The sequence below is a fragment of the Malurus melanocephalus genome, unplaced genomic scaffold (assembly GCF_030028575.1).
Source record: "Malurus melanocephalus ecotype Western Australia unplaced genomic scaffold, MMel_1.1 scaffold_43, whole genome shotgun sequence".
In the NCBI taxonomy this organism is placed as follows: Eukaryota; Metazoa; Chordata; class Aves; order Passeriformes; family Maluridae; genus Malurus; species Malurus melanocephalus.
Genome location: NW_026623275.1, coordinates 647,442 through 666,816, shown reverse-complemented (window position 1 = coordinate 666,816; position 19,375 = coordinate 647,442). Strand labels below are relative to the sequence as shown.

Genomic DNA, 19,375 nt, shown 5'->3' with positions numbered 1-19,375 from the left:
CTAATAGCTCTTACTATGCAGTATCTAGAAATAAGCAGAGAGATGCATGTACATCACAGGAGGACACTTGAGGCTCACCTAAAGAACATCATTAGCAAGGCATGGTGAAATCACTATTTCTCAGAGGTCTGGAAATCCTAGAGGAGTTGAAGAGGTGTCTGGCTGGCTGCTCTTTGCGTGTGTTGGCACTGTGTGGTGTTTCAAGAGATAGGGAATTGCATTGGTGTGAGGTCCATACTAAGGACACAGAAGGAGCACAAGAAGTAGCTGCTGCCTGCGTGGTTGGCAAAAAATTCTGGTTGTCAGCTAATACATGGTGAGTGGAGAAGAATACAACTAATGCTAGTCTTCCACGTTTTTTTTAAAATGGAAAATAGGTCCTGGTAAGCAGAACTTTTATTTCCTCATTTTATATGATTATGCATTAAATTGCCAGAGGCTTGAGTGTAATAGACTTCCGCTAGGTACTTGATTTATTAAGAGRAAAAAATAGTGAGGACAACACAAAATTAATAAAGCACAAACAGATGAAGAACTAAATGAAAAGCAGATCAATTGCCCAAGCAGCACTAGCATTTAATGAGGATGTTCCTGTTGGTGAGCTGCAGGGAGGCTCTTCAGTGTTTTCATCAGGAATCTAGAGAAGTACAAATTCAAACAGTTTTAAAAAGATTAAATGAATCATCACTGGCAGCAGTTTTACATAGAGTAAGTATTAACAGAGCGATAATGAGGAAAAGGCACAGAGTTATCTGGATTATTTAATAAACTCAGCTCTTTCAAACAAGTGAGTTTTAATAGGGTTGAAAAGAGAAAAACGTCAGACTTGCAGAATGGAACAACACAACCTACACAGCAAAGGAAGGTATCTTAGAAAGTCATTCCATGTAAGAGCTTGGAGAAATTCAACATAAAAGTGTGCAAATAGGAATGGGTAGGTAGAAATCCTATTACATCATTGTGCTTTTTATCAGCCAAAAAATGCTGTCCCATATCCAGTGTTGTTGTCTGTCCCTTAAAAAGATGCGGTATGATGTGAGACAGCTGGAAGGAGATCCACAAGATGAGATGGAAATTGCAGAAAGTGCTCTCCATCAAAAGGTGTGGAGAAAGCCAAAGCACTTGGGAAAGACAGAYGTGTTGCATTTTGCAAGGAAAGAACAACATTGCAACAGTCCTGGATGTTCAAGCATTGAAGGAAAGATTCCTGGTCTAACACTCCTAGATCCAGGTTCCATACAAAGCCTGATGCTGAAAACAACCAAGTGGGGCTTACAGAGAGCTAGCAGGCTGAATTATGCAGTAGGATCCAAGGGCAAGGTAAATGGCCTAATGGTCCCTTTGTCARCCGAAGGAAAGGCTTTCAGAAGGGCTGCTTGCTGAACAGATAACTTCTGTTATTAATTTCTCAGGATTTTTTTTTGCATTCAATTTGGCACATTTTCCCCCTTACCTCAAAAAATTATTTTTAAAAGGTTTGTTTTGAGAAACTAGAGTTACCTCTTTGGAGTCACTTGTAAACAGGAACATAAAAGTGTTCCTGTCTGCCTCTGGTGAATCTCATTAATTTTATCAAAGGAAGTTGTGTTCCCCTCCTGCGTAAAAGCCCAGTTTACAATGCAGAAGTATAYACCATCTGTCTGCAATGATTCACGTGAAGTAATAAAGTCCTCAAGGTCAATTCATGAGCTAAATAAATGAAATTTAGTTACCACATCCTTCATATAATGGAAGTAGTTACCAATTTCTTTTGGTTTAGTTGTTGTGTTTGTTTGTTTTTTTCTTCCAAAGTTAACTGATGGTGGCAACTTTATTTTCTATAAATTGAAACTAAGCTGTAGGAAGAGATACTACTTTTCTCATAGAAAGAAATAAAATATGTAAAGCTATATTTATGCAATTGCCTCCACACAGAAGGGATTCTAACACTCTACTGACAATCACATAAGAGCATCCACACAAAACACACACATTTAATATTTGATTGTCTGTGGGCTTTTATTCTGCAGTATGATAGAGGTCTCCTCATCTGTGCATTAAGTTTCTTGCCGTGTTGGTAGCTGCCATGTAGAACAGCTAAAAATTTAGGGATATCATAGTGTTCTATAGCAAGTAATTCTAGCAGAGATTTGAGATTTCTACATAGATAAAATTTTTTATGTAGATAAAATACACTTTTATTTGTATACTGGGGTTTTCTTACAATTCAGATGATCATATGATATCTGAGGATGTGTACTCCACTTTGCTTCTAAACAAATAAGAGGATAAGACGTACAGTCTGCTTGGCATTTTGCAGTTTTATAGTTTTCTGAGGCTTCTGGAAATTCACAATTGCAAGCCAAGCAAAAATAGGCAGGGGGAGATTAAAGTGAGAATTTCAGGATTAAAATTTCCATGACCATTTTATCCAGGGCTAGTCTTGTACTGAAGGAAATTCTGCAAAATGATGTGAAAATATGAGTGTGTCTTCTATCAGGTAGGGGAGTAGAGGTTCAGATGATGGGTGTAAGAGGTACCAATAAATCATTCCAGTCTGTTCTGACATAGCAGGATCAATGTGAGTTCCTGGAACCTGTGTCCCAGTTGGATTTGAGATTTCAATGTGAGTAATRATGTCTGATGGCTTCATGATACACCCAGCCCTTCTCTTCTTGTCCAAGTTACTGTGTTGAGTACTGTAGTGAGCACTCTTAAAGAGGCACTCTACTGACCCCCAAGAGGGGAAAAAAATATCTTCTTCATGAATTTCAGAAGTGTTCATAAAACTAGAATGTCTGAGTCATCAAAATGGCTGATCTCTTTGTGGAAAATTATGTAAAACTTCCAAATTTTTCCAAAGTCAGAATGAAATAATACACACAATAATCTATCTCACATATCAAAGAGCAAATTCCTTCCCTTCACTAAAGCTTCAAAGACAGCTCTGTTTCAGTGATTACTATACTGGGATGATGGACAGCAATAGGTGACCTACAACTCATAGGATATTGTTGCTCAGGCTTTATAGTTCTGTAGGCTCATGTAAGGAGGCATTGTAGAAAAGTGAAATTGTATTACTATTCCCTCAGTTACTGAGATTTATTTATGGCCCTAAATATAACAGAAGCTATAAGGAGAGGCAATCACATTTAATTCCAGAATTTGTAGTGCAGGACTGGCAAACATGCTCAGCTTTGTAACGGGAAAACACTATTATCCAGGTGCTGCCTAAGAAAAACCAAGAGAGTGGCACAGAGTCCAGGACAGGAATGATCCAAACAGGTCATTTGTTATGTGGCACACCCACTCACACTGCTGTCAGCRTGCAGAACTGCTGGAATATGAGCAGCACAGTGTGGGGCAGGCTGCAGAGCTGAACGATACAACCAACAAAGCAAAGGTTATGGCATGAACAAACACGAGCAAGAAGCGAGGTCATTTTTTTAGTCATGGTCACGCTGAGGTTTGTAATTGTAACAATGACACTGAATTTCTACCTGCCCATAGGGAACCTGCAGTTATTACAGGGAAGAGTTTGGGGAGGGTACCACTGCTTGAGACTGAAACATCAGCTGTGGCTCAGCAAAAAGCTAGTTCTGTTTYCTGTGAAACTGGATAGAGTTCTTAAATAGGCACTGTCAAAATAAAATCATGGGCTATATCCATGGATTACTTCTAATGGCTTAGAAGTAAAATGACACTCACCAGTGTCATCTCTAATTTTCAGTGCCCAAGCATAAGGCAAAAAAAACAACTAACTTGAAATCTTCCTTAAAAAAAAGGCTGTTTTTTTGTGTGAGTGATCATTACCAGTCTTCCTCCCACAAAAAAACCCATTGCACCTACTGTCTTCATAGGAGAATGGAAGGCAGCAGAACTGAGAGAAGCTTCTGTAGTTCAGCCTCTAAATTTGGAAGCTAGAGGTTCAAAACTTTGGATCAGAAGAGTTAATATGAAAATGAGGGTTATTCTGATTAAAACACATAGCAGAAATTTCTTGGATGAGATTTTCTTGTTCACATCAAGATTGCCCCTGGGTGATGGGTARCAAGGCCATTACCTATGGAAGATCCAAGGGGCTCGGACTTATTTAGTATTCAGGTGATCCCGACTCCTGTTTCAATGTCTGTTCTTATTTATCCATGCCTGTTCCTRTTAATCCTTACTAGCTCTTTGCCATCACAGGCAGGAAAAACAGCACAAAGGGGCAAACTCATTCCTGGTGATTTGGCACTGACAGGTTTTCTTTCTGCTCACAAATTATCTGCAAACAGGTTCTGCACTTGCAAACCTGTTTGCTACTTTAAATTATTCACCGTAACAGTTTGCAAGCCAGTTTTGAGCACTGGAAAGCAGGTAAACAATTCATGGCAACAGGGGTTCAATAATTTATTACTCAGGCTGTTTGCTAGGTGCCCTCAGCCATGAGCCTCTCTTTGTGCTCTCTGACTCAGGGGTTTTACATGTGCCTAGAGGAAACTTGCATAAAAGCACATCAATATGGTTTTAAATGGTTAGTAATGAATGCTTATGGATCTGCTTGTGTGGTTTTATCATCTGATCTGTGGCTTCCTTTTGTTGCACCCTTTAACTTAACATTGCTCTTTCCTATATTAAGTAACTACTTGGCAAGTTGTTCCAGGAACAACTTCTACAGACTTGAACATTTGCAAKTACATTGAAAAATCTCCATTGTCATTTTTAGAACAGTTTGCAGTTTCCGTGGTACTGTGCACATCGGACTTTTAAAGTAATTTACATACTGTGTGTGGCTGAAAGACGGAAAATAGAAAGAAATTGGTCCCAACACAAAAATTGGTCCCAACACAAATATTTAGCGAGTCAGCTTCAGAAACTGCCCTACACCCCTACTGTGTTTTCTTTCTACATTTCAATTTCTGCATGCTTCATCCCCAGCCAGTTTTGTTCTACAATATCTTTCAAAGGTGTTTTCTTTCCCTAATGTTCCTTAAAGGCAAATTCTAAAACATTCTATCCCTCTGCGATTTTTGACTTTTTTCCTCCATCCCACAGCCGTTGCTAATGTTTGTTTACTTTGCATGTGCTGATTTGGAGTCAGTTCCCTTGCTTTGCTTCATCAAGCCTGGCCTACGCAGGAACATTCATTTTCTCAGAGTAYGTCACTAATTATTTGGAGTACTATTTCTTCCACATCTATTGTTTTAAAAATTATCAGCTGCTTAAAGACTTCTGATATAAGTAGTAGAAGTAGTGTAATGCAGATTTTGGAGAACTACTTGTGTCATAAAAAATGAAAATGAAAAAATGAGGGACTCAGCCTCCAATTAATCAGACGAAACTGACACTAAGTGCTGGAGGTTTTAGATTTGAATTTACTGAAAACTATGAGACGTGTGTTCTTTAGGATAAGGATCTTGCTTTCTTCTTGCAARAAGGACTAAGTAGTGCTTATTTTATGCTGGAAAAAGCTACCTTCTGTCTTTGTTTAAAGCACGAAGGGGAACTGGCATACTGGMCCACATTATATCCCTAAGCCTAAATCAGATATTCCTGAAAAACAGGTGAAGAACTCCCCAGTAGGTGACATGACATACCCGAAGTCTGTAAGGCCACACCCTAATACTTAATTTAAATGCCAGTCCTGGTTTAAATTTTAAACCTTGAATTTTCAAATACTCTTCTACGTGTTTATGACTGTTCATTGCAAGAACTCTTGATATTAATGTTTTTCATACATGATAATTTCTCTCATACCTCCCACTGACTTTAGAACCCAGCATCTCCTGTTGTGTGGCTGCAGTGGCAGCACTGTGACAGCACAGGACAGAATTTCATTTCCAGGCAGAAAACAAGCGTCAGACATTTTCCAATCAACAGKGTGTTTGTCGCCAGATATCAATTTTGTCCAGGGTTCCAGATTTATGATGAAAGACAAAAAAGGACTACATTAGAAATTATAAATAGCATTCTGCCTGTCCTAGTTCAAGCCACTGGGGAAGAAGAAAACAGTGGCGTAACAATGACASATTGGAGTGTAGAGTTCCTCAATAGCCAGGTTTCTGCCAGGTTTTCAAAGGCTTTAGCTRCTGCTAAAGTTCCTATCAGTAGCTACAATGAACAGAACGAACAGACCCCTCTACTGATACAAGCTGGCATATCACCAGCAGAGAAAATGAAGCAGTGCAGCCAAAGGCAGCTGGAGGCCCATTCTTACTGCAGGTCAGCACCTTTCCTCCTCCACCTCTTCTCTCGAGCCCTGTTGCACCTTTCATTGTGTTCACCATAGCAGTGGCACTCTACTGCAGTTCCCTAATTCATCATTTCAAGGAAAGGTTCCTACCAGCTGGACCAATTCCCCTTAGGCATTTTTTCTCTCTCCCATATGTGCTGAACAGCAGCCTCTGGCTGCCTCAGCAAARCCCAGTTATCCAGGAGAATTTCTGTGCTCTCCAGCTCATCCAGCAATGCCTCCTCCCTTCAGAGAAGGCAGCTATGGTACTGGTCCAGCTGCACTAACCATTTTCCTTWGAAAAACACAGCTTTCTGCTCTTCAGGGCATGTGTGGTGGTTGCTGGCTGTGGCTTTTCCTCTGTGTTTCCAAGCTCCTTAATGAATCACTAGTTTTTGGCGCGGAAGCAAAATAAACACTTCATGTTGGATGCCTTTGCCAAATGTATGYACACTTGGAGCAGGTTTTGAATGATAGGAAGCAAAAGGTTTAATGAAATGTGCAGGCTGCACAGTTAAAGGTTTCAAAAGAGCCAGAAAATATGAAACTGAAGGTCACAACAGTGTCATTAGCCCCCAAGTTACTCAGATCTTGTGTATTTTCTGGAATACATGGAGGGGACTGAGCAGTRGTGTATCCACTACCACTCCACCAGGAATAAACAGTAATGGAAAGCACAGAGGTGCAGGATCACTTGTCAGCACAACAGTCAGGTGCCTACCTCTTTCCCTTTGCATTTCCATTTCCCTTCCCATTTCCATTTTTGTCTTCAGTTTATTAACCAATTCAGCATAACTACACATAGCCCAGCAGAGTTTTGCACTGATGCTTCCTAGCCTATGTGAAGGGGAAAAGACATCCAACAAAAAACTTGGCAGGCATGCTGAATGAAGTTTCTCATTTGCTCAAGCCAGTTGTGTGTACATACCTTGGCCCTTTTGAAAAGCATGAGCCTGCCTGTGACTTCAACATCTGTTTGCTCTTGCTGGCTTGAGTGAGAATTGAGAAAATGTTTTGAAAATGTTTGGCACCAGTGTTCTTCAAGTTCCTCTCCATTCAATTAGATTTTAGAATGAATTTAAATGTATTGCTGGACTATAATTAGCTCTGAAGGGCAGAAGTCCACAGGGGAATGAATCTTTTCTTTTTAAATGGCCAGCTGTGAAGACACTACCTTGGAATACATCCTGAATGCCAGCAAAGTTTATAACCTGGACCCATGTCTGATTAACTGCCAAAAATCAGAATAATCTCTGTCTTTGGCAAATCAAACTCCTTCCCTAGGAAGCTGGTTTACTACAGAAATATCTGGACCAAAATGCAAGTTTCAGCCTTCAGTTTCTTTTCCCTGTATGTTTCTACTACTATGAAAGTGTGGATTTTTTTTTTATCCTACTGGGAAAATGCATTTTTTCCACTCTCCCATGACTCAAAAACATCTGAAAGATTCTCCCTCCAAGCTGAAGAAAAAGAAGGGGGGAAAACTTCACCTTTTGGCAAAGATACAGATGGAAATTTTTGACTCAAAAGAGGATTTTCAAAATAAAATAAAAGAAGCATGTGAAAACAAGGGGTTATAATGGAAACTATTTTCATAGCCAGCTCTAAAGTAAGCACTGCTGTTGCAGAGACACATGGTACTGATGCAAACATTGGTTTGAAGCCAAAACCCCTAGCATGCTAGTGGAATCCGGAAGCACTACAATATTAAATACACCTCAAAATATATGTCAAACATCTCCCCGTGTCTGTTCCACTTATTCTTCACAGCAGGACACCRTACACTTAATTCCTCAGTGTCTGCAGAGCAACAGAATAAAGAGCTGCTGGGGGACGTTCTTTCCGGCACCACACTCGCCAAGAGCTCTTCTGGAAGACCAGGCTTATTATTCCCATTTGGCAAATATTGAGCCAATATCCACTTTCCATCTGCAGCACTTACACAGCATCTATTATTATAGCATGTGAGCACCTCTCACTGGTCCCAGGCAAGTGCTATTATCMCCACGGTATGATTTCCACGTTTCATTTGGGGTGATGGGAGGAGGGAGTGGGTTACAAAAGGCATGAGGGCATCCTGCTCAGCTGCTCTCCTCATGGTGCCTTTGGTCTGCTTCTTCCAGACACTCCAAAGGAGTTGGCCTGGCCCTGGGCAGTTTTCTGTCATGGAAAATCCCTTTATTCTACTCTGATAAGACCCTCTCATGACTCACTCTGGGGTCCTGAGCACGTGAAAGACATGGACCTGTTCAAGCATTCCAGAGGAGCACCATGCAGATGATTAGAGGAGTGGACAGGCTGAGAGAGCTGGRGTTGTTCAACCTGGAAAAGAGAAGGTTCAGGGAGACCCTACAGCACCTCCCAGTATGTAAAGGGARCCTCCAAAGAGCACAGAGGGACTTTTTATAAGGGCATGTTGAGATAGGACAGGGGGGGTATGGCTTGAATCTGAAAGGAAGTAGGTTTCAATTACCCATTGCGAAGAATTCCTTCATTGTAAGGGCAGTGAGACTCTGGAACAGGTAGCCCAGAGAGCTGGTAGATGTCCCATCCCTGGAAATATTCAAGTCTGGGCAGGGCTCTGAGCAACCTGATCTAGTTAAGATGTCCCTGCTGATTGCAGGGAGGTTGGACAGGATAACCTTTCAGAGGTCCCTTCCAGCCCAAGCTGTTTTTGTGACTCTTTTCGCACCTACCATGGTCACAGCTGTGACGCTTGGCACACGTCTTTGCTGCTCTCTAAGAAAGCCCACAGCCAGTTACAAGTGTGCAAATCAAAGGTGTAAAATGAATCTCCTGCTTTTGTGCAGATCGTCTTTCCTGCAGATTTGAGGCTTTTGCTCACAGTTTTTGCCTCTCAATAAAATGCAAACACTGATATTTTTCCTAGTAGTGGGGCTGTTGGATCATYCTCCTTTCCACCTGTATTCCCCAGAGGTTTAACAGGGAAGCGATGTCCTCTCCCCGCTGGCTCTGTAATGGTCTGGATGGCGGCAGAGACTCTCCAGCATTAGCAGAGCACTGAGGCTGCCTCTTCTCTGCGTGGAGTGGCCCCAGATCCCCACAAGGCTGGAGGAGGAGGATCACAAAGAMCAGGGCTCACAAAGAGCAGCCACAGGCAAGCAAGCAGGGCTGGCAAAGCACACAGCCTGCTCTGCCAGGGATCCGTAACACCTCCAAACGGGAATGTGTTCTGTGGGCTGGGCTTTGGTGGCTGGGCCCTGTGCTGTAAGTGGCAATGTCAGAAAGGTGTGACTGATCCAAAGACACCGTCAGATCCCATTTCATGCTGACATGCATACCATGCAYCTCTCTCATCTCCCAAGCAGCTCTWTGGGGTTTTGTTTTGAACCTTSAGAATCACTTTTGTTCTYCTGGTCGGAGGGAGCTGTCTTTGTAACAGATTTTACACAACACTTGTTTCTGAAGCCATCCTTGATGCTGGGAAGCATCTCATCCCTTTCTAGTTTCCACATGACCAAGTGTGCATGTCTGTGCACGGGGAGGRCTAAAAAGGCTCAGGTTTTGCACCCTTGCTGGAGTGTAGCAGGATTCTGCTCTGGTGATCTGCTGGCATCTCCCTGCTAAGGGCTGCTTTTAATGTGGCAGAGCCTGGTGAACTTTGCCTCCAGCTCCTCCTGCATCCGTGGCATTTGGTCTTCACATGGTGATTATATAAACCAAGTGTCAATCTGTGAGTCTCATTTTGCTATTTAAATCCCTGTGTGTCATTCATTGACTTGCTGGTGGCTGGGGGAACCAGTGTGCTCTTACCACGCTAATCCTGTGGTCTGCTTTGTCCTGATTCATTCCAGGTTTGTTCAGTTGCAAACCCACACATAATGAAACTAAAACAATTGCATGAAATAAGGCAGGAGTGGTCCTTGGAAAAAGTGCTTTTGCCARAGAAGACTAAACATCAGTATTACACTTTTTTTCTCACTCCTTTTTTAATACAGCAGATCATTTATGCAGTACATTTAGTTAGTTCAAATGAACAAATTTCATTAACTTAAAATTCAGCAACATTAAAGCCAGATGGGTTGAAGGGGGGAAAATGCAGAGACTTTCAAACTTAATGTAAATGTAATATTATTGTTTTAAGCTATAATCYGATTAAATTGGGCCGACAGAAGAAATGCTCAGGAAGATAGCTTCTCCGTAAGGAAATCCATTTAAAAGAAATAGCACTTCAGAAGTTTTCATGGTTCTGTGGCTCACTGAATTACATTCTAGTATAGAAGCAGCAAAGATAATGTGGAAGAGCTGGTAATAAGACCTTTACCGGTGTGACACTTACTGGGAGAAAATGGACTTAATTTTACAGAGCATTTTGGAAGTATTTGACTTTAGAAAACATTAGCCCAAGAAGACCCCTTGTGAAAGGAAGAAAATACACATTTCTGAAAATATTACCTACTTGGGCAGCCCTCACTGCCTCCTCTGCAGTCTCCAGCAGCAATGCCAAACTCCCTCTCAAACCTCATGTGGGCACAAGGCGCAGCCCCATGCCATGCAGAAGTGCCTTCATGTGCACTGCAAGTGGTGTGTACTGGGCTCTCTGGATGGAAGGCAAACACCTTTGGTTGTGGGGTATGACCCAAAATCCAACTTGGCATTATGTTTCAGTATTTTCTGTAAGGTCACTTGGAATACTATGCTAGCTGKTGATAAAAAGCCAATTCTATAAGACACCCACACCCACTCCATTTCTCTTTTTAAACAGTTACCCTTTCCAGAAAAGCTGAGACATTTCCTTGTATGCAAGCTGTGAGCCACAGTAAATAGTTGTTTTCCCCCAAAATCAGTAAGCAGAAGTCTATATAAAGTCTCACCTAYGCAGGTGATGGAGCAGGACGAGGGGTGCTCCTGAGCATTCTGCAGCACAGATCCCACTCACTTAAACTAAAATACAACATATCTTCAGAGTTTTCCCATGAACTGCACAGGAATTATGAACCACAGCCTTGACTCACACATGGTGATAAAACCCAGCGCCTGTAAATCTGTGAATGTAGCTGGCAGCCATTCAGTAAATTAAGCGGAGGTCGGGTCRATGGTCCCATCTATGTTTATGCCTCTTATTTAATGGTCCATTGCTGGAGACAGACTGAAAACTTTCAGAATGTTTTACAATGTATTTATGCGACTGAGAAGTGTGTCCTGCGCTTTCCATCCCCATTATCCTGACATGCTGAACATAAATCAGAGTGCAGTATGCAGAATTAACATTTGAGGAAAGCACAGAGCACATTTTAGATTTTTAAATAATGTGTATAGGGAAAATACTTCTTTCTTTCTAGAGTAGCCCTTGAGAGAGATGACCTTTTGGTTATGGGATAAAATAGGGCCACCTCCATTTTGTGCACCTGAATTTCACAGAAGCCCAATGTCCCAGCATGGGGTATTACATCTGGATCCAGGCAGACTTCCATTCAATTCAAGACAAAATGTGGTTAAAATAACATTGCATGGTCAGGCRTCAGATCTTTGCAGCTCAAAGATAATAAAAGTCAATTTGTTTCAAGGTACAGAGACTTAACCCTTGCTCAGCATTCAGTACTAACTTCCAGCCTCACAAGGCAGGTCATGTGCAAGTCAAATTATTCATAAAGTGGATGTATTTACAAGTATGAATATATCCAAGTATAGATATGTGAAAGTCAGTTGCATGCAGAACCAGATGAAGTCTTTTACAATTTTTCCTGTGTGGCCAGCATCACTGAAAGCTTTCTCAGTGCATAGATGTTTGTGTTAAACCATCCTATTAAGCCTACAAAATYTTTAGAGGTCTGAATAGGAGTTTCRGCAGCGAGACCTCCTGCAGTTCAAATCTGTGGACGCTAAGAGGTATAGAAAGGAAGACATATCAAAGATATCTATTTACCAGTCTAATAGAAAAAAAAAATCTGCTTTTTAAGGTATTTTGTTATTAAACTAGTAGATTAAACACTTTAATAAAACTAGTAGTGTTACTAAATTAGTATGGTGCTAGCAACTTATTAAAATACAGCATTTCCAAACGTAATGATAAATATTGGCTGGTTTTATATGTAATTTGGCCCATCAAATTAACTAATATGAGATAACTGGATCCACAATTCATGCAAGGCATTTTTGTTTTTATAAGATGTCTAACAGCATTGGTTAACTAACAGACCATAACATACATTTTCTGAAGGTTTTTAGGCTTGTGCATGTGTTAATTTTTACACTGCACATGGTTTATCTGACTGCAAACTATTCCCAGTGACATGACATTATGTACCTCTCAAGTTATTGCTCGCTAAAAGCTGAGTCAGTCCAAAGGACAAAAGACAGCCCAGGATRGGGGGGGAGCATGACCTTGTCCCCAGACAGAACATCTCTGTGAGCACATCACGAGCCTGCTGCCATCAGCCTGGCACTGAGCTGCTAAAAGGARTCCTCATTCTGCTCCTCTTTGGTGCGGCTTCACTCCAGTCACTACAAGGTATTTCACTGACAATAACTTTAATACCTAATACATTACAAAATTGCTGGTGCAGTAAATACCTCTAATGCTTAAGCACATGTGCAATGAAGCAGCCACACAGGAGCTCTGGGACTCCTTGTTTTCCCTGGCAAGGCACTTGATCCGCTTTTGTACTGGTTCAAATATCCTGGGCTGTATATTTTTCACACACATGAAAAACCCTACCCCCATAATAATTGCAATCCAGCCTTTAGGAAAGCTCTACTACCAGCATCAGGCTATGTATTTTTAGAGAAGAGATGTATCAGTGTAATTGCCAAGTCATAAAGCAGCAGAAAAGAAAGCAAACATCAKGTGTCCATAGGTATAAAAACCATTTCTTCTAGGAAGTTTCCAAGTTTTGAGAGTTACAACAGAATTCCATGTGCTCCATCTTATCCAATTCTCCTTCTTGTGCATTTTTATCGACCCTTAGAAAGCTGGAACATTTTATTACATTAGAATTCAATCTGAGAAACCTGAACACATATGCTCATGCTTCACTGCTCAGTGGTTATGAGAATAATCTGCAGGAAACAAAATCACAATGGAGCATTGTTTGTGAAAGTGAGCAAAAGGTTACAAGAAAAGCCTGCACCCAGAGCTGACTCCTTGATGCCATTCCCTCTATGAGAAAAGCACGTGCTGTGTGCGGTGGCTATTTCTGCCATGGTCACTCTTTTCTGCCATTTGTTGCGTCCCTGGAGAGAAGAGGGTACAGCAAGAGTGCATTTATCCTCAAACACAGAGTGGCTGGAACAGTGTGCTCAGTGGGAGGCGACAAACTCTGGAATAAAGCAAACCTCAGGCTCCTCCTCACTGCAGTGTTTGAGCACCCCACAGTCGCCAGCAAACAGATCTGCTAYCAGCATAATCTGGGGGGTAACAAATTGGCTCTGTAAGAAATCATTGCCTCTAACTGAAATGTGCCTGGATCCACAAACTCTCAGTTCCACAGTCCTTAACCACCTCCTTCGCAGGAGGCAGGCACCAGAATTCCTGTACCCTGGAGCTCTCATCCTTGGTTACTAAATGTGCCCCCGGGAGTACCACCACAGCAATGCTCACAATGGTGGAGAAATAGTGCCCAGGCCCTTTTRGAGAGTCATGGAGAGCAGCCTGAAGACTGTGCTTGTCGAGGASCCTTTGCCTTTTCAAGTGACACGGGGCTGTCCAAAGAAAGCATGTTTGGGGAAATAGCTTATCCTCTCTCCTAGGGTCCCCATTCCTAAGAGATGAGCTCAGATACAGATGAGCCCAGATGTAGTGCTGGGTAGTGAGGCTGCCTGTCATCTGTGTTACAGGGGCTTTATTAACAAATTAAATCCCACACAACACCAGCATTTCCTCTCTGTCCATCCATGCAACAGTCTGGGCAAGATACAGAACAGTTTGGGGGGCTGGTTCTTGATTCAATATTGTTTTCTGCCTAAAGAGATTAATTTCTGCTTCTGTGACCTTCCAATGACAGAAATAACCTAACCTTTTTGCTGGTATAGTATCAATATTTGAGGACTTTTGTTCTGCCAGCTGGGATTAGGGGCAAACACTGGTGGTGATTTCGTGTGGAGGATAAAGTAGAGTTAACATAGTGGCATAAGGCTCAGCTCTTTTTTCCAGTCCTCCTTCCAAAAACAAAAAAAACAAAAACCAAGGACTTCTGCATTTTAAGTAGGTGCAGAGTAGGACAGATGAGGGCCCTCATCAGCAGGCTGTATTATCACACACAYAGTCTATTTAAGGCCTAATGAACTGCTTGTTATTTTGGGCACTGTGGAGTTTGCAGACGCTGTCTGCGTGCTCCAACGACAGCGTTCACCCTCACCACAACCCTCTCTGCTGCTCCAGCTCCTTTGTCCCTGGAGGCCTCTTCTGGCTGGGGGGCCCTGTGGTGTAGAATTCTTAGCTGCCACACAAGGAATGGCATCAAAACTGAAGGACATGTTTTAAACAACTTGATTAAAAAAAAAAAAAAAAGAAAACTATCAACCCCCAGTGCACACAGGAAAAAGCCGCAGCACCTGCATAAAGCAATGGTAGTAAGACTGGAAAGTGTTGTCCTGCAGTATGAAGAGCAGCACCAATAATTTGTCTCCTAAAAGCCAGGTTTAGCCAGTGAAACCCTTCCTGCTGGRTGTAACACCCAGGCCGTGTTTAACCACAGTCGTCTCTGCAGCCCTGTAAGAGTTCCAGATACACTGCCAGGCTGACAGCAAYGCTGAGAAATGAGGAGGGTGTCCGATTTCAGAGAAGCTGGAATAATGCCGAAATCTGCCTCTCCATGGTGTGAGTGGATAGAAATGTCTTAATTGGTTCTGGCTTACTCCCACCTGCCCCTCTCCCTAGTACTTACCACTCAAGAGAAACGTGAGTTATTGCTTTGTACAGGAATTCTGCCTGCTGCTGACTCTGGGGTGATGAGAAAGAATTAAATATCTTTTATTTAGCTACCTGTGTACTGAAAAACAGTGTAATGGGCATAATTTCAACAAGCTTTTCTGCTGCTGAGAAGGCAGGATAGCCAAGGCTTGTCTGTGCCAGTGATGCTGTTCTGTAGCATCCGACAGGTGGCAATTAAGGCAGATGCAGCTTGATCCAGGGGAAACAAAGCCTTTATTAAAACTGGAAGGAGAAATTCCGAGTGTTGATTAGGAAGCATCCTGCTGGAGTCTTTCTGACACCTGGGACCTCTCATTTCCAGCCTTGCTAGCAGTCAGTCTGATGTAAGTCATGCAGTATTGTTTTTCACTTGTGCTGCTTAATAGTCACCTTCCTTTTTCAAATTTGAAATACATTCACCATCTCCATTACCAATATTTTTACCTAAAGTATACACASACTTGTTAATAAATACATATACTATGGTTGCCAGCCACATACATCTACAGAGATATCTTGATGATATTTATTCCTAAGTGGGAACTAAGAGGTCCAATTTCATATTTTCCAGWAAGAAACAATGGAACAGGATTTTTGTAGGATTATTGTAGTTAGAAAGCTGCAAAGGGATTTTAGGGTAAAGTGCAAAGGAGATTCAGAATTAGGAAATGTACTTTTACCGTAGCTCAGATTGCATGGTTGCAAGCTTTCCAGAATCCTCCTCAGATTTTTGTGTTTCAAAGAAGACAGAGGACACCAACAATTACTTAATGTCCCAGGAGCAGTCATTCTAGTGCTTCGACTAGACAGCATCTTTCAATGTTGCAAATAAAATAAAGAGTGTCTCAGCTCTCTGAGACAGAGCTCATCAGTTGAACATGTGCTTCCAGCATAATGCTATTATGGAAGTATTTTTGAAATTCACTGCCTCTCAACACTGAGCCTCCCAATATGTAGCTATGATCTAATTAGTCTTGCCCCTGATTATATGGCCTTTCCTTTGTCCATTCTGAATGCCTTGTTTTCTTGCCTAAAATATAATTTTATATCTTTTTGCTAGTCAGTGCCTGTAGCACCATACAACCTGGAGCTAAGAACCAGTTCTTGCTGGATTTCTCCTGAATCACACCTGATGGGTGACAATAATTCCCAAAATACACTTGGATTTTGAAACCTGGCATTTGGGCACAGAAGAACCTATCTGATACACAGCATATGAGTTTTGTCTAATTTTAGGTTCTACAAAGCAGAACTAAGCCATGCAGCAAGAAAGATGTATGAAATATCTCYCTCAAACCTGTTTTTCCTCCAACCCATGTTAATTGAAATTATTTGTATTCAATCTCTTAATTCTTTCTGCCTCAGTCCCTATATCACCTGTTTCACATTTTTGCCTGGGACTGATGTCAAACTCACTAGCTAATGCTTATGAGTCTACCTCATTTACTCCCTTAAAAAATTATTGTAAGGCAGATTAATAATGATTTATTCAAAAGCACACAGTTCTCTCACAAGGGAGAYGAAGGGAGTACACTGTGAACCTCACCTGGTTAACTTCAGAGTGTTCCTGAGCCAGGCAACTCATTGCCATCCCACACCACAAACAGAAGGCCAGAAAGCTGTGCCAGCTTCATCCYTGGGTTACAAAACAAACGTCAGCTCTGTGCCTTTGTGTGGCCAACTGTTTGCAGCTCTTTTGTAGCACTGTCCCTGCTCACCAGTACTACACAGACCAACACATATTGCAGCAGGCTGGCACCTCCCTGCCACTCCTGCATCCCTTCTATGCAYCCAGGAAAGATGCACCTAGCCCACACTCCATTTCCTAGAGTCTCTAAGCACTACAGACCCTCTACAGGGTCCGTGCAGTGGCTGAATGTCACCCATGCAATCMAGTCCTCCAAGTGCTGAGAAGTGTTGTTTTGCTTGGGAATCATTTTTGTTCCTTTGTGCTCACAATGTCTCTTGAACTGCATAAAACACGTGATGCAGCCATCCATAAATATCATGAGAACACAGCTTGTTCTATAAATGAACACATAATGGAATTTGATTTAGTATAATGAAATAGGAGGAAAAAACTGGGAGCAAAGTGGAAGTGTTGGTATGCTTAAGGATGGTAAATATCTTGGACTAGTCACGTTTGACACAGCAAAAGCTGAAATAACTCAGGTACCACTTCTTAGCTGAGGGAAGTCCTTCCATACCCATTGTAAAGAACCTYTAACTTTTGACATTTGGATCTAGCCAGTGTGACCATGGAGCTGGCAAGGAGGGAAATCAAGAAGCATGTGAAAGTTTTCTTTCCTTTTTCTCTCAGCTGAGAAGAAGCCTTGTTTGATACAGATAAGTGCTTTCTTAGCACTTTGTTTCTGTTCCTGGAAACCAARCTGCTGTTAAGATCTCCCCTACTCCCCCTTCCAAATAGTATGAGACAGCCAGTGGATGATTTCTGTTGGAAGCAATCTAAATTTAGCAATGCATGCACTGTCTTACCAGGCCTAGAACTGAACTCRAAAGACTCTGACAAACCCTGGGTTTGAGCACAGCAACCTACTTTCATGGCTTCAGTTGCAGAACTGGAGCTCTGGTGCACGGTGCACAGCACAATAAAGGGAAGCGCAGGACGTAAGCGCTCCGAATTCCTCTGCAAAGCCACGGGAAAGCTTTATGGTTGCCAAGCTACTAATATGGTCAAAATACTTGTTTTCCTTTTTCATTCTGCCCATAATACACTGTGACTGTGAAAATGGACAGAAGGAAAAATAAATAAAATAAAATAAAATAAAGTAAAATAAAATAAAATAAAATAAAATAAAATAAAATAAAATAAAATAAAATAAAATAAAATAAAATAAAATAAAATAAAATAAAATAAAATAAAATAAAATAAAATAAAATAAAATAAAATAAACCCAGGTGATGCAGGTTCACATAGAGCATGCAGACCAGCAGGGGAATGTAAAAGGGGTTATCAGGATCCAACCCATTAGCAGGGAATAGATGTTTTGCTGTGGGAAGCACCACTTCTGCATCCTGTGGATGCTCAGGTGCTTCCTGAGAAGCTGTAAAAGGCCAAGGTGTAAATGATGAGTGTGGCCTGCCAGAAGCAGAGAAAAGGAAAGCCTGAGGTCACACAACTCCATCCACAATGAGCAGGGAAGTTTATTTGTGGTGCTTTTCAGACAAGCATATATGGCTGTGACAGTAGCAACCCTTTTCTCCATGAGCAGTCTGATCCACTGCATGAGGTGGCATTTACTGCCCTGGGGAAAAAGCTTAAAGGCAGAGCAGAGGAAAAAGAGACCACAGCAAAAGCCAACAGTGACACAAAAGTGGTTAAACACTGATCCAGGAAGGGTTCTGACACCTTGCTCACCCTGAGGGTGCTCTTCTGAAATGGATGCACAACCTATCTGCATCTGAAAGTTSTACACAGACTTTAATACTTGGGAGCCATCTGCTCTACAAGGTGGAAAAAAAGCCGAATTTGACCTCAGACTTTCAAATTTTGCTTTAAAAAAAACCCAGAACAACTTAAACCAAAGAAATTTAACTGTGACTGCAAGCAGCAATGAGGGAATTTATCTCATGGCAATCTTTACCTCAGCCAAGGCCTTCATGTCCCCAAATTTGCAAGCCATTACAATAAGCAGCTAACAGTGTTCCTCTGTCACAAAGGGCAATGGGACTGCAGGGAGAAGCAGACTTCAAGATTTCACTGATGCACACACAGCATTACGAGTGCAGTGGAAAAACACTGCTCTCAGAAAAGTGCTCTTAGACAGGACTGCACAAACTGCCCCCTTGCTTAAGTGGCACATCACTGCCTTCTCCCCCTGCAGTGCAGGACAAAGAGGTAGGCAGGCTACCACCTGAGAGGGGAARGGGACCCCACAATCATTCTCTTACTCCTCCCTGGGAGAAGAAAACATTTTGGGAAATAATACTGGCTCTTCTCTTTCCCCTCCTGCAGTTTGAAATAAGACACTAATGGCTCTGAGCAGTACGCCTACTTTGTCAATATTATCCTTCCCCTCTCTTCTTTGCAGTCAGGCCTCCTGAGCTACAGTATTAAAGAATACAGACAACACTACAGAATTTGAGGATGTGTAGAAGTGACAGAAACTTGTGTGAAAATGAAGAGTTCTACTCCATCTCCTCTAGTATTTGAGCTGAAGAATCAACATCCACAGATAAAACAATCAATGTTAATGAAATTACATTATTTTGAGGACAATAAAACAATATAACACACTGCTCATCACCCTTAGATTTGCAAAGTAAATTTTTCACCTTCAGGGACCTCA

At 41.7% G+C, this 19,375-nt stretch overlaps 1 protein-coding gene across 3 annotated transcripts in view; it reads right to left on the bottom strand.

The window, feature by feature from the left end:
- PHACTR2 (phosphatase and actin regulator 2) overlaps nt 1–19,375 on the bottom strand; it is a 131,200-nt gene that overhangs the window by 72,971 nt on the left and 38,854 nt on the right. The gene's annotated exons all lie outside the window — the stretch shown is intronic.